The sequence below is a fragment of the Pseudophryne corroboree genome, chromosome 6 (assembly GCF_028390025.1).
Source record: "Pseudophryne corroboree isolate aPseCor3 chromosome 6, aPseCor3.hap2, whole genome shotgun sequence".
NCBI classification, from domain to species: domain Eukaryota; kingdom Metazoa; phylum Chordata; class Amphibia; order Anura; family Myobatrachidae; genus Pseudophryne; species Pseudophryne corroboree.
Genome location: NC_086449.1, coordinates 726,314,096 through 726,328,521, shown reverse-complemented (window position 1 = coordinate 726,328,521; position 14,426 = coordinate 726,314,096). Strand labels below are relative to the sequence as shown.

At 48.4% G+C, this 14,426-nt stretch overlaps 1 protein-coding gene and 1 long non-coding RNA gene across 3 annotated transcripts in view; one reads left to right on the top strand and one right to left on the bottom strand.

The window, feature by feature from the left end:
- Positions 1-14,426, top strand: part of ANKS1B (ankyrin repeat and sterile alpha motif domain containing 1B) — a 353,018-nt gene that overhangs the window by 111,942 nt on the left and 226,650 nt on the right. The gene's annotated exons all lie outside the window — the stretch shown is intronic.
- LOC134935622 (uncharacterized) overlaps positions 3,565-14,426 on the bottom strand; it is a 72,153-nt gene continuing 61,291 nt past the window's right edge. The window contains exons 2-4 of the long non-coding RNA XR_010180291.1: positions 11,450-11,570; positions 10,948-11,080; positions 3,565-3,859 (exon numbers count right to left, since the gene is read on the bottom strand). This is a non-coding gene — a long non-coding RNA (uncharacterized LOC134935622). The remainder of the gene's footprint in view (positions 3,860-10,947; positions 11,081-11,449; positions 11,571-14,426) is intronic.

Here is a 14,426-nt window from a genome sequence, read left to right as displayed (position 1 = left end):
TGGACGCTCTGGTAACACCGTGGGTGTTCCAGTCAGTGTATGTGTTTCCTCCTCTGCCTCTCATACCCAAAGTACTGAGAATTATACGGCAAAGGGGAGTAAGAACGATACTCGTGGCTCCGGATTGGCCAAGAAGAACTTGGTACCCGGAACTTCAGGAGATGCTCACGGAAAATCCGTGGCCTCTACCTCTAAGACGGGACCTGATTCAGCAGGGACCGTGTCTATTCCAAGACTTACCGCGGCTGCGTTTGACGGCGTGGCGGTTGAACGCCGAATTCTAAGGGAAAAAGGCATTCCAGAAGAGGTCATTCCTACACTGGTTAAAGCCAGGAAGGAGGTGACTGCACAACATTATCACCGCATTTGGAGAAAATATGTTGCGTGGTGTGAGGCCAGGAAGGCCCCCACGGAGGAATTTCAATTGGGTCGATTCCTACATTTCCTGCAAACAGGATTGTCTATGGGCCTCAAGTTGGGGTCCATTAAGGTTCAAATTTCGGCCCTGTCGATTTTCTTCCAGAAAGAATTGGCTTCAGTTCCTGAAGTCCAGACTTTTGTAAAAGGAGTACTACATATACAGCCCCCGGTTGTGCCCCCAGTGGCTCCGTGGGACCTTAATGTAGTTTTGGATTTTCTCAAATCCCATTGGTTTGAGCCACTCAAATCGGCGGATTTGAAATATCTTACATGGAAAGTAACCATGCTACTGGCCCTGGCTTCAGCCAGGAGAGTGTCAGAATTGGCGGCTTTATCGTATAAAAGCCCATATCTGATTTTCCATTCGGACAGGGCAGAACTGCGGACGCGTCCTCATTTTCTGCCTAAGGTGGTGTCAGCTTTTCACCTGAACCAGCCTATTGTGGTGCCTGCGGCTACTAGCGATTTGGAGGATTCCAAGTTGCTGGACGTTGTCAGGGCATTGAAAATATATATTTCAAGGACGGCTGGAGTCAGAAAATCTGACTCGCTGTTTATACTGTATGCACCCAACAAGTTGGGTGCTCCTGCTTCTAAGCAGACGATTGCTCGTTGGATTTGTAGCACAATTCAACTTGCACATTCTGTGGCAGGCCTGCCACAGCCTAAATCTGTCAAGGCCCATTCCACAAGGAAGGTGGGCTCATCCTGGGCGGCTGCCCGAGGGGTCTCGGCATTACAACTCTGCCGAGCAGCTACGTGGTCGGGGGAGAACACGTTTGTAAAATTCTACAAATTTGATACCCTGGCTAAAGAGGACCTGGAGTTCTCTCATTCGGTGCTGCAGAGTCATCCGCACTCTCCCGCCCGTTTGGGAGCTTTGGTATAATCCCCATGGTCCTGACGGAGTCCCCAGCATCCACTAGGACGTTAGAGAAAATAAGATTTTACTTACCGATAAATCTATTTCTCGTAGTCCGTAGTGGATGCTGGGCGCCCATCCCAAGTGCGGATTGTCTGCAATACTTGTACATAGTTATTGTTACAAAAAAATCGGGTTGTTCTTGTTGTGAGCCGTCTGTTCAGAGGCTCCTACGTTGTCATACTGTTAACTGGGTTCAGATCACAAGTTGTACAGTGTGATTGGTGTGGCTGGTATGAGTCTTACCCGGGATTCAAAATCCTTCCTTATTGTGTACGCTCGTCCGGGCACAGTATCCTAACTGAGGCTTGGAGGAGGGTCATAGTGGGAGGAGCCAGTGCACACCACCTGATCCTAAAGCTTTATTTTTGTGCCCTGTCTCCTGCGGAGCCGCTAATCCCCATGGTCCTGACGGAGTCCCCAGCATCCACTACGGACTACGAGAAATAGATTTATCGGTAAGTAAAATCTTATTTTACTTAATAAAAAAAAAAAAAGATTCAGAATTTCTGAGTTAGAAACTTTTGTCCTGGGGTGCGGTGAAAACCTGTTTTCAGATGTGTCTTTTCATACCACCCAATATTAGAGGTGAACAGATTGGGAAGGGTGTGTGGCTTCATCGCAAAGAGGATGGAGAGGCCATGGCAATGTCACAAAGGGTGTGTGTCTGTGTCATACTGGGGGTGGCCATGCCTTCAGGTCAGCCAAGAAAAATTCTAGGCCTGGGTGCAACAACTTCCTGGACCCCCCCTGCCCCCACTGGAGGGGGTGTGACCACAGCATGCTGAGGGCATGGCAACTCCTCTTTTGGGGGGGTGTCTAGCACATCAGAAGCACCCACTCACAGAAGCATGGCATGCCTCCCAGCCAGGGTAGTAGAGCGCCTATCTGGGCCCAGGTACTTTTCAGAGGGCATGGCCTAATCAAAGGAGGCGTGGACATGGGCCCCCACTGGGCCCCTCTATCAGACCTGGGCCCAGGTAATTTGTACCCTCTCCCCCACTGCATGCCTTTGGTATACTTAATTTTGAAAAGTGCTAGGCTGCCCCTTTTTACTCTCTAGTACTCCTACCAACTTTTCCATTCACCTCTGCTGAGCTACTATGCGAATGTGCGTAAACAAGTCATGCTTCCCAACTCCCGTGCAGATGTGGACAATGCAGTTCTGATCATGACAGCTGGACAGAGCCCTCAAGAAGGTATGTCTTTTTCACCAAAGCTAGGAACAGTGCAAGTGACCACTGACAATAATGACAGCATACTTGCCGACATCCTAGATGCTGTCTCCGGGAGAGGGCAGCCAGGTCATCTCAGCAGGGGGGCGGGGCCGGGCTATTATGGCTAGAGGGGGCGAATGTGGAATGGGGGCGTGATTACAGTGATTGTGTCATTGAAGCCACGCCCTCACTCTGTAATGCCGATATTACCGGCATTATACAGCAGGGGGCTTGGCTCTGATGACGCGAATCAGCTAGAATCGCGTCATCAACTGGCTGGACCTCCCACTTTACTCACTAAGTGGGTGGCCGGGTAGGGGGGGACATTAAAAATTGGGAGACTTGTCTGCTCTTCTGGGGTCCGGGAGGGCCACCCGATTTTCGTGAGTCTCCCGGCCAATCCAGGGCGGTAGGCAAGTATGAATGATAGGCAGTGCTGTAATTGGGTAACAGATCTCGGTGCTGGGATAGTAATACCAGCATATATTTCTCCTGTAGTACTCAATTCAATTCTTCATAATACATGCAGAAATCAAACGTAAATATTTTCCTATCAGTCCATTCTTCATAAAACCACAGCATTTATCCTGATTGCCGTCCATCCAATTTTCCCAAAAGTAGGACACTTATATTAAAACCACCTTGATTCTTGCACATAAAGGTATCTTTCAGGCTCACTTCTCTCACAGGAATTCTCCAAAGTCAGGTATAGACAGTCATACATGTAGTGTGTTGGAACAGTCCATCAGGATTACTGTATTTATGCCGCTCTCAAATTTCACACCGATCCTCATTACAATGTGAGGCATGCAAGGGAGAGAGAGAGAGAGATAGGCCGCTCAGAGTGGAGGCTGCACACTAGGTCCTGGAACGCCCCGTCAGCTCCATGGGAGTTGTTATGGCAGCAGCCTCAAGCTTAGAGTCCCAGCGTTTCTCAGCGTTACTCCCTGCAGTCCAGTCGATAGCAATAGTCACATCAATATGTGTTCTTTCTCCTTCCTCAGGAGATCCAGACTTTATATGGGGCAATTAAACAGAAATGGGTGAGAAAAGATCCATAAGACTTTATTTTACTTTGTAAAAAAAAGCTGGAACCTGAGAAGAAAAATAATAATAAAAACAGATTTAACAGTATTTTAGACAGGTTTGTAATGAAAAATGCTGCTTGTTTTTGTTCTATGTCTGTTCTAGAGGCTTTGTGCAGGGAAATAGTTGTCAGCACACTATAAAGGCAGTCATACTTCAGGTTCCTTTAACTCCGATCTTTCTTGCTCACCCTGTCTCCCTGATCCTCTTCTTCCTATCGGAAAGTAGATAAAACAACCCTGACTTAAAAAGCAAGTAAGAGAAAGCCTGCAATATAATATTGATTTTCTTTCCTTGCAAACAGCTGTAGAATTTTACAAAAATGAATGTGAGTCTGTGTAACAGGCAATCGCCGGGCACCTTAGTAAATTTAGGGTGGCTTGGCTATCCACTCCCACAAAGAGAAAGAATGCAGGTGCACTATTCAAACATTACTAATTAGAATTGTGATACATTTTGCAATAAATTTTGCTTTTAAAAAGAGGGTTTTTTTTGCATAATCTCGGCCAAGATTATGGGCTTACCGACCACGTCCAGATAACTTCATCATTGGGCAAGTTCCTAACATCCTAACAGGGTGTAATTCAAATGTTTGAAAAGTCGGTTGGGTGTCTGTTTTTTCCTGTCTATTAGATAGGAAAAACAGACTCCCAACTAGTTTCAAACATTTGAATCTCCCCCTAAGGGTTCGGGTCTAGAATGTGGGACACCCCCCAGCCAGACCAACCAAACTACCCCAAGGCAACACACTAGTGAAAGAGAGCAAGTAAAGTGTTTAAAAGTGTTATATAAGTGAGAGCAGTTACCATGTGTCAGAAGTGTTACAAGTGGAAGAGAAATGTGTGAAAAATCTTACATGGATAAAAAAACAAGATTTTACTCACCGGTAAATCTATTTCTCGTAGTCCGTAGTGGATGCTGGGGACTCCGTAAGGACCATGGGGAATAGATGGCTCCGCAGGAGACTGGGCACACTAAAAGAAAGATTTGGTACTACCTGGTGTGCACTGGCTCCTCCCACTATGACCCTCCTCCAGACCTCAGTTAGGATACTGTGCCCGGAAGAGCTGACACAATAAGGAAGGATTTTGAATCCCGGGTAAGACTCATACCAGCCACACCAATCACACCGTATAACTCGTGATATTTAACCCAGTTAACAGTATGAAATACAACTGAGCCTCTCAACAGATGGCTCAACAATAACCCTTTAGTTAGGCAATAACTACATACAAGTATTGCAGACAATCCGCACTTGGGATGGGCGCCCAGCATCCACTACGGACTACGAGAAATAGATTTACCGGTGAGTAAAATCTTATTTTCTCTGACGTCCTAGTGGATGCTGGGGACTCGGATTATACCAAAGCTCCCAAACGGGCGGGAGAGTGCGGATGACTCTGCAGCACCGAATGAGAGAACTCAAGGTCCTCCTCAGCCAGGGTATCAAATTTGTAGAATTTAGCAAACGTGTTTGCCCCTGACCAAGTAGCAGCTCGGCAAAGTTGTAAAGCCGAGACCCCTCGGGCAGCCGCCCAAGATGAGCCCACCTTCCTCGTGGAATGGGCTTTCACTGATTTAGGATGCGGCAATCCAGCCGCAGAATGCGCCAGCTGAATTGTGCTACAAATCCAGTGAGCAATAGTCTGCTTAGAAGCAGGAGCACCTATTTTGTTGGGTGCATACAGGATAAAAAGCGAGTCAGTTTTCCTGACTCCAGCCGTCCTGGAAACATAAATTTTCAAGGCCCTGACTACGTCCAGTAACTTGGAATCCTCCAAGTCCTTAGTAGCCGCAGGCACTACAATAGGTTGGTTCAAGTGAAAAGCTGATACCACCTTAGGGAGAAACTGGGGACGAGTCCTCAATTCTGCCCTATCCATATGGAAAATCAGATAAGGGCTTTTACATGACAAAGCCGCCAATTCTGACACACGCCTGGCCGAAGCCAAGGCCAATAACATGACCACTTTCCACGTGAGATATTTGAGATCCACGGTTTTAAGTGGTTCAAACCAATGTGATTTTAGGAAACTCAACACCACATTGAGATCCCAAGGTGCCACAGGAGGCACAAAAGGGGGCTGAATATGAAGCACTCCCTTTACAAAAGTCTGAACTTCAGGCAGTGAAGCCAGTTCTTTCTGGAAGAAAATCGACAGAGCCGAAATCTGGACCTTAATGGAACCCAATTTTAGGCCCATAGTCACTCCTGACTGTAGGAAGTGCAGAAAACGACCCAGTTGAAATTCCTCTGAAGGGGCCTTCCTGGCCTCACACCACGCAACATATTTTCGCCAAATGCGGTGATAATGGTTTGCGGTTACTTCTTTCCTGGCTTTTATCAGCGTAGGAATGACTTCCTCCGGAATGCCCTTTTCCTTTAGGATCCGGAATTCAACCGCCATGCCGTCAAACGCAGCCGCGGGAAGTCTTGGAACAGACAGGGCCCCTGCTGTAGCAGATCCTGTCTGAGCGGTAGAGGCCATGGATCCTCTGATATCATTTCTTGAAGCTCTGGGTACCAAGCTCTTCTTGGCCAATTCGGAACTACGAGTATGGTTCTTACTCCTCGCCTTCTTATTATTCTCAGTACCTTTGGTATGAGAGGCAGAGAAGGGAACACATAAACCGACTGGTACACCCACGGTGTCACTAGAGCGTCCACAGCTATCGCCTGAGGGTCCCTTGACCTGGCGCAATATCTCTAGCTTTTTGTTGAGGCGGGACGCCATCATGTCCACCTGTGGCCTTTCCCAACGGTTTACCAACAGTTTGAAGACTTCTGGATGAAGTCCCCACTCTCCCGGGTGTAGGTCGTGTCTGCTGAGGAAGTCTGCTTCCCAGTTGTCCACTCCCGGAATGAACACTGCTGACAGTGCTAAGACGTGATTTTCCGCCCATCGGAGAATCCTTGTGGCTTCTGGCACGCCATCCTGCTTCTTGTGCCGCCCTGTCGGTTTACATGGGCGACTGCCGTGATGTTGTCTGATTGGATCAGTACCGGCTGGTTTTGAAGCAGGGGTCTTGCCTGACTTAGGGCATTGTAAATGGCCCTCAGTTCCAGAATATTTATGTGTAGGGACGACTCCTGACTTGACCAAAGTCCTTGGAAATTTCTTCCCTGTGTGACTGCCCCCCAGCCTCGAAGGCTGGCATCCGTGGTCACCAGGACCCAGTCCTGTATGCCGAATCTGCGGCCCTCTAGAAGATGAGCACTCTGCAGCCACCACAGCAGAGACACCCTGGTCCTTGGAGACAGTGTTATCAGCCGATGCATCTGAAGATGCGATCCCGTCCAAGAGGTCCCACTGAAAAGTTCTTGCATGGAACCCGCCGAATGGAATTGCTTCGTAGGAAGCTACCAATTTTCCCAGGACTCGCGTGCAGTGATGCACCGACACCTGTTTTGGTTTCAGGAGGCCTCTGACTAGAGATGACAGCTCCTTGGCTTTCTCCTGCGGGAGAAACACTTTTTTCTGTTCTGTGTCCAGAACCATCCCCAGGAACAGTAGATGCGTCGTAGGAACCAGCTGCGACTTTGGAATATTCAGAATCCAGCCGTGCTGTTGTAGCACTTCCCGAGATAGTGCTACTCTGACAAACAACTGCTCCCTGGACCTCGCCTTTATAAGGAGATTGTCCAAGTACTGGATAATTCTTTCGGCCATTACCTTGGTAAATACCCTCGGTGCCGGGGACAGACCAACGGCAACGTATGGAATTGGTAATGACAATCCTGTACCACAATTGTGAGGTACTCCTGGTGAGGAGGGTAAATAGGGACATGCAGGTAAGCATCCTTGATGTCCAGTGATACCCTGAAATTCTCCAGGCTTGCAATAATCGCCCTGAGCGATTCGATTTTGAACTTGAACCTTCGTATATAGGTGTTCAAGGATTTCAATTTTAGAATGGGTCTCACCGAACCGTCTGGTTTCGGTACCACAACATTTTGGAATAGTAACCCCGGCCTTGTTGAAGGAGGGGTACCTTGATTTCACCTGCTGGAAGTACAGCTTGTGAAATGCCGCCAGTACTAACTCCCTATATCCGAGGGCAGCAGGCAAGGCTGATGTGAGGTAACGGCGAGGGGGAGTCGCCTCGAACTCCAGCTTGTATCCCTGTGATACTACTTGCAGAACCCAGTAATTCACCTGTGGGCAAGCCCACTGGTCCCTGAAGTTCCCGAGACGCGCCCCCACCGCACCTATCTGTGGAGCCCCAGCGTCATGTTGTGGACTCAGAGGAAGCGGGGGAAGATTTTTGATCCTGGGAACTGGCTGTCTGTGCAGCTTTTTCCTTCTTCCCTTGTGCAGAAAAGGAAGCGCCTTTGGCCCCTTTGCTTTTCTGAAGCCGAAAGGACTGTACCCGATAATACAGTGCTTCCTTAGGGTGTGAGGAAACCTGAGGTAGAAATTTTTCTTCCCAGCTGTTGCTGTGGATACGAGGTCCCAGAGACCATCCCCAAACAATTTCTCACCCTTATAAGGCAGAATCTCCATGTGCCTTTTAAAGTCAGCATCACCTGTCCACTGCCGGGTCTCTAATACCCTCCTGGCAGAATGGACCTTGCATTAATTCTGGACGCCAGCCGGCAAATATCCCTCTGTGCATCCCTCATATATAAGACTATGTCTTTAATATGCTCTATGTTAGCACCATATTCTCCCTGTCTAGGGTATTAATATTATCTAACAGGGTATCAGACCCTGCTGCAGCAGCACTATTCATGTTGAGGCAATTGCAGGTCTCAGTATAATACCTGAGTGTGTATATACAGACTTCAGGATAGCCTCCTGCTTTTTATCAGCAGGCTCCTTCAAAGTGGCCGTATCCTAAGACGGCAGTGCCACCTTTTATGACAAACGTGTGAGTGCCTTATCCACCCTAGGGGATATCTCCCAACGTGACCTATCCTCTGGCGGGAAAGGGTACGCCAGCAGTAATTTTTTATCGGGGGAACCCACGCTTCTTCACACACTTCATTCACTCATCTGATGGGGGAACAAAACACCGGCTGCTTTTTCTCCCCAAACATAAAACCCCTTTTATGTGGTACTTGGGTTAATGTCAGAAATGTGTAACACAATTTTTATTGCCGAGATCATGCAATGGATGTTCCTAGTGGATTGTGTATATGTCTCAACCTCGTCGACACTGGAGTCAGACTCCGTGTCGACATCTGTGTCTGCCATCTGAGGTAACGGGCGTTTTTTGAGCCCCTGATGGCCTTTGAGACGCCTGGGCAGGCGCGGGCTGAGAGGCCGGCTGTCCCACAGCTGTTACGTCATCCAGCCTTTTATGTAAGGAGTTGACACTGTCGGTTAATACCTTCCACCTATCCATCCACTCTGGTGTCGGCCCCACAGGGGGCGACATCACATTTATCGGCATCTGCTCCGCCTCCACATGTCTCCTCATCAAACATGTCGACACAGCCGTACCGACACACCGCACACACACAGGGAATGCTCTGACTGAGGACAGGACCCCACACAGCCCTTTGGGGAGACAGAGAGAGAGTATGCCAGCACACACCAGAGCGCTATATAATGTAGGGATTAACACTATCACTGAGTGAATTTTCCCCAATAGCTGCTTATATAAACAATATTGCGCCTAAATTTAGTGCCCCCCCTCTCTTTTTAACCCTTTGAGCCTGAAAACTACAGGGGAGAGCCTGGGGAGCTGTCTTCCAGCTGCACTGTGAAGAGAAAATGGCACCCAGTGTGCTGAGGGAGATAGCTCCGCCCCTTTTTCGCAGACTTTTCTCACGCTTTTTTATGGATTCTGGCAGGGGTAATTATCACATATATAGCCTCTGGGGCTATATATTGTGATTATTTTGCCAGCCAAGGTGTTTTTATTGCTGCTCAGGGCGCCCCCCCCAGCGCCCTGCACCCTCAGTGACCGGAGTGTGAAGTGTGTATGAGGAGCAATGGCGCACAGCTGCAGTGCTGTGCGCTACCTTGGTGAAGACTGAAGTCTTCTGCCGCCGATTTTCCGGACCATCTTCATGCTTCTGGCTCTGTAAGGGGGACGGCGGCGCGGCTCCGGGAACGAACACCAAGGACGGGTCCTGCGGTCGATCCCTCTGGAGCTAATGGTGTCCAGTAGCCTAAGAAGCCCAAGCTAGCTGCAAGCAGGTAGGTTCGCTTCTTCTCCCCTTAGTCCCTCGTTGCAGTGAGCCTGTTGCCAGCAGGTCTCACTGTAAAATAAAAAACCTAACATATACTTTCTTTTTAGGAGCTCAGGAGAGCCCCTAGTGTGCATCCAGCTCGGCCGGGCACAGAAATCTAACTGAGGTCTGGAGGAGGGTCATAGTGGGAGGAGCCAGTGCACACCAGGTAGTACCAAATCTTTCTTTTAGTGTGCCCAGTCTCCTGCGGAGCCGTCTATTCCCCATGGTCCTTACGGAGTCCCCAGCATCCACTAGGACGTCAGAGAAATAAACACTCTATAATAAGTTTTACATTGTGATGCTTTGAAGCAACCCAGTCAAAGCAACTTAACATTGTCCATCCACTCCCAACCAGGGTTTCATTATGCATATGCTAGACCTCATAGGTTACATGGCCACAATAATAGAATGGGAGCCTCCATAACCAGCAATCCAATATCGCTAGGCGACTCCTCCGCATAACAGCTACTTGGCATAGGCTGTTCCAACAGTAGTTGCACCATTGGGCCTGTGATACCTTCTTCAGCCAGGTACATGCTGGACTGATGTGTACTCGGATGACATCGTGGGACGGGACCGTGCATCGGCAAGTGCATACTAGCTTGCCGATGAAATGGGGCAACGGAGCGGCAGGGGATGCCATGCAGTATTCAGCAGCATGGAATCACTGGCGATAATTTCTGATTGACCCTGCAGCAGTGCCGACCAGAAGACATCGCCAACGACGGCGGAGTGGCGCAGATCGGACATACACACTAGACAATATGGCTGATATATCGCTCCTATCCGCATTGGAACGACATGTCGGACAAAATATTGTCTAGTGTGTACCCGGTTCAAGTGTCATTATTAAACTGTGTTTATAATCCTTTATGTGAAAATGGCAGTTGGGGTTTACGCTTTGGGATTTAAATGTCGGCTTTCAGGATGCTGGCGGTCAGAATACCAATCTCGGCATCCCGATGTTAAGAATTCCAATACTTACCTTCGCCCAATGGCCCCCTAACCTTCCCGTAGCCTAAACCTAGCCCCCCTCCACCGACGCCTAACCGTAATCCTCCCCCCGCAGCCTAAACCTAACACCCCACCACCCGCCCTCGCCCTCCACAGCGGCTTACCTGTCAGAGTGACTGGCAGATACTCATTCGGGATTGCCGGCCCAGGGCTTTGCATTCTGAGTAGTGTCAGTATTTCGGCGTTGGTATTTTGACTGCCGGGATCCCGTCCGCTGGGATACTGACTGAATCCCGGCTTTTACATAGTGACAAAAAAAAACATACAAGTTGAATGTTGTGTGCTTATTTACACATATAAGGTAGAAAAATAGCTAAAATGCCTGGAAAAAAATTAAATATGTTTTTAAAAATATGATAAGTACATTCACTATAGTACAGTAGGTTACATTGGTAAGAACACAACCCTACGAAACACACATTGAAAATGCGTTAAAATGCATGACTAGAGTGCCTTCGCATTCATGCGTTTTTACTTATCTCCCAGCGCATTTGTGTGAAAGAGCCCTGAGAGTTTGGAGAGAGGAGGAGTGTGTGGGAGAGTAGGAAAGGAAGAAGTGTCGGCCTGCAATGATGAGTCACAAGCTGTGTGTTACACCGCACATACCTGCTGTACTAATAGCTAGCTCAGATAGACTGTTATAAAATCAGTCTTTGGAAATGATACACTTGTCTGCTGATATTTTAGATCTGTTCCAAATCCGTGAGAAAGAGAATCCTGCCAAAGACTGAGAGAAAAAATGATACAATGAACACACAGAGACGTTTCCAGAAACAGAATATCACAAAACCACAGACAAGGGGGTATATTTACTAAGGTCCCGATTTTGACCGAGATGCCGTTTTTTCTTCAAAGTGTCATCTCGGTAATTTACTAAGCAAAAATCACGGCAGTGATGAGGGCATTCGTAATATTTTGGAAGTCCTAGGAAAAAATCACGAATCAATACACCATCGGTCAAATACGCCTGCGATTTGATAGAAATCGTGAATTTACTAAAAAGTGCAAAACACAAACACTGCCGACAATAGCCAAACACTGCCGTGATGAAATACAAATCGTGAAAAAGTGCTAAAAAATACCAGACCTGCTTTTTTATCCTGTGTTTGTATAGGCATGCACGGATCCATGAGATCCGTGCATGTTTTTCAGTGGGAAGGGGTGGGAAATGTTTTTATTTTTCAAAAAAAAAATGCGTGGGGTCCCCCCTCCTAAACCAAACCAGCCTCGGGCTCTTTGAGCCGGCCCTGGTTGCAAAAATATGGGAAAAAAATTGACAGGGGTTCCCCATATTTAAACAACCAGCACCGGGCTCTGCGCCTGGTCCTGGTTCCAAAAATACGGGGGACAAAAAGCGTAGGGGTCCCCCGTATTTTTTAAACCAACACCGGGCTCCACTAGCTGGACAGATAATGCCACAGCCGGGGGTCACTTTTATACAGTGCCTTGCGGCCGTGGCATCAAATATCCAACTAGTCACCCCTGGCCGGGGTACCCTTGGGGAGTGGGGACCCCTTCAATCAAGGGGTCCCCCCCAGCCACCCAAGGGCCAGGGGTGAAGCCCGAGGCTGTCCCCCCCATCCAATGGGCTGCGGATGGGGGGCTGATAGCCTTTGTTGTAAGTTATGAATATTGTTTTTAGTAGCAGTACTACAAGTCCCAGCAAGCCTCCCCCGCAATTTGGTACTTGGAGAACCACAAGTACCAGCATGCGGCGGAAAACCGGGCCCGCTGGTACCTGTAGTACTACTACTAAAAAATACCCCAATAAAGACAATACACACACACACCTTGAAAGTATAACTTTAATGCATACATACACACCACCATATACACATACTTACCTTATGTTCACACGAGGGTCGGTCCTCTTCTCCATGTAGAATCCATGGTGTACCTGTTGAAAAAATTCTACTCACCAAATCCAGTGTAGAGGGCTCCTCGGATAATCCATTTGTAATCCACGTACTTGTAAAAATAAAAAAACGGGACACCCAACCACGAACTGAAAGGGGCCCCATGTTTTCACATGGGACCCCTTTCCCCGAATGCCAGAAACCCCCTCTGACTGATGCCTAAGTGGGTTTCTTCAGCCAATCAGGGAGCGCCACGTTGTGGCACCCTCCTGATCGGCTGTGTGCTCCTGTACTGTCTGACAGGCGGCACACGGCAGTGTTACAATGTAGCGCCTATGCGCTCCATTGTAACCAATGGTGGGAACTTTGTGGTCAGCGGTTGACCGAAAGTGACCTCACCGCTGACCACAAAGTTCCCACCATTGGTTACAATGGAGCGCATAGGCGCTACATTGTAACACTGCCGTGTGCCGCCTGTCAGACAGTACAGGAGCACACAGCCGATCAGGAGGGTGCCACAACGTGGCGCTCCCTGATTGGCTGAAGAAACCCACTTAGACAACAGTCAGAGGGGGTTTCTGGCATTCGGGGAAAGGGGTCCCATGTGAAAACATGGGGCCCCTTTCAGTTCGTGGTCGGGTGTCCCGTTTTTTTCTTTTTACAAGTACGTGGATTACAAATGGATTATCCGAGGAGCCCTCTACACTGGATTTGGTGAGCAGAATTTTTTCAACAGGTACACCATGGATTCTACATGGAGAAGAGGACCGACCCTCGTGTGAACATAAGGTAAGTATGTGTATATGGTGGTGTGTATGTATGCATTAAAGTTATACTTTCAAGGTGTGTGTGTATTGTCTTTATTGGGGTATTTTTTTAGTAGTAGTACTACAGGTACCAGCGGGCCCGGTTTTCTGCCGCATGCTGGTACTTGTGGTTCTCCAAGTACCAGCTTGCGGGGGAGGCTTGCTGGAACTTGTAGTACTGCTACTAAAAACAATATTCATAACTTACAACAAAGGCTATCAGCCCCCCATCCGCAGCCCATTGGATGGGGGGGACAGCCTCGGGCTTCACCCCTGGCCCTTGGGTGGCTGGGGGGGGACCCCTTGATTGAAGGGGTCCCCACTCCCCCAGGGTACCTCGGCCAGGGGTGACTAGTTGGATATTTGATGCCACGGCCGCAAGGCACTGTATAAAAGTGACCCCCGGCTGTGGCATTATCTGTCCAGCTAGTGGAGCCCGGTGCTGGTTTCAAAAATACGGGGGACCCCTACGCTTTTTGTCCCCCGTATTTTTGGAACCAGGACCAGGTGCAGAGCCCGGTGCTGGTTGCTTAAATATGGGGGAACCCCTGTCAATTTTTTACCCATATTTTTGCAACCAGGACCGGCTTAAAGAGCCCGAGGCTGGTTTGGCTTAGGAGGGGGGACCCCACGCAATTTTTTTTTTAAGTTTAAACATTTTTTTTTTTTTTAACAAGGTGCACAATGAAGCCCATCACGGATCTCTCAGATCCGGCCGAGATTCATTGTATTAAAGTCGGCAGTGTTTTACAAGTCACTCACGTAAAACACTGCCTAAAAAAACGAATGACATCGACATCGGAAAAACCGAAAATGCAGAATACGGCAGCTTAGTAAATTAGTCGTAATCAATTCAAAAAGTTGCATATTTACACTTTAGATGTCATTCGTGATTGAACTTTGACCTCAAACGGGAAAATA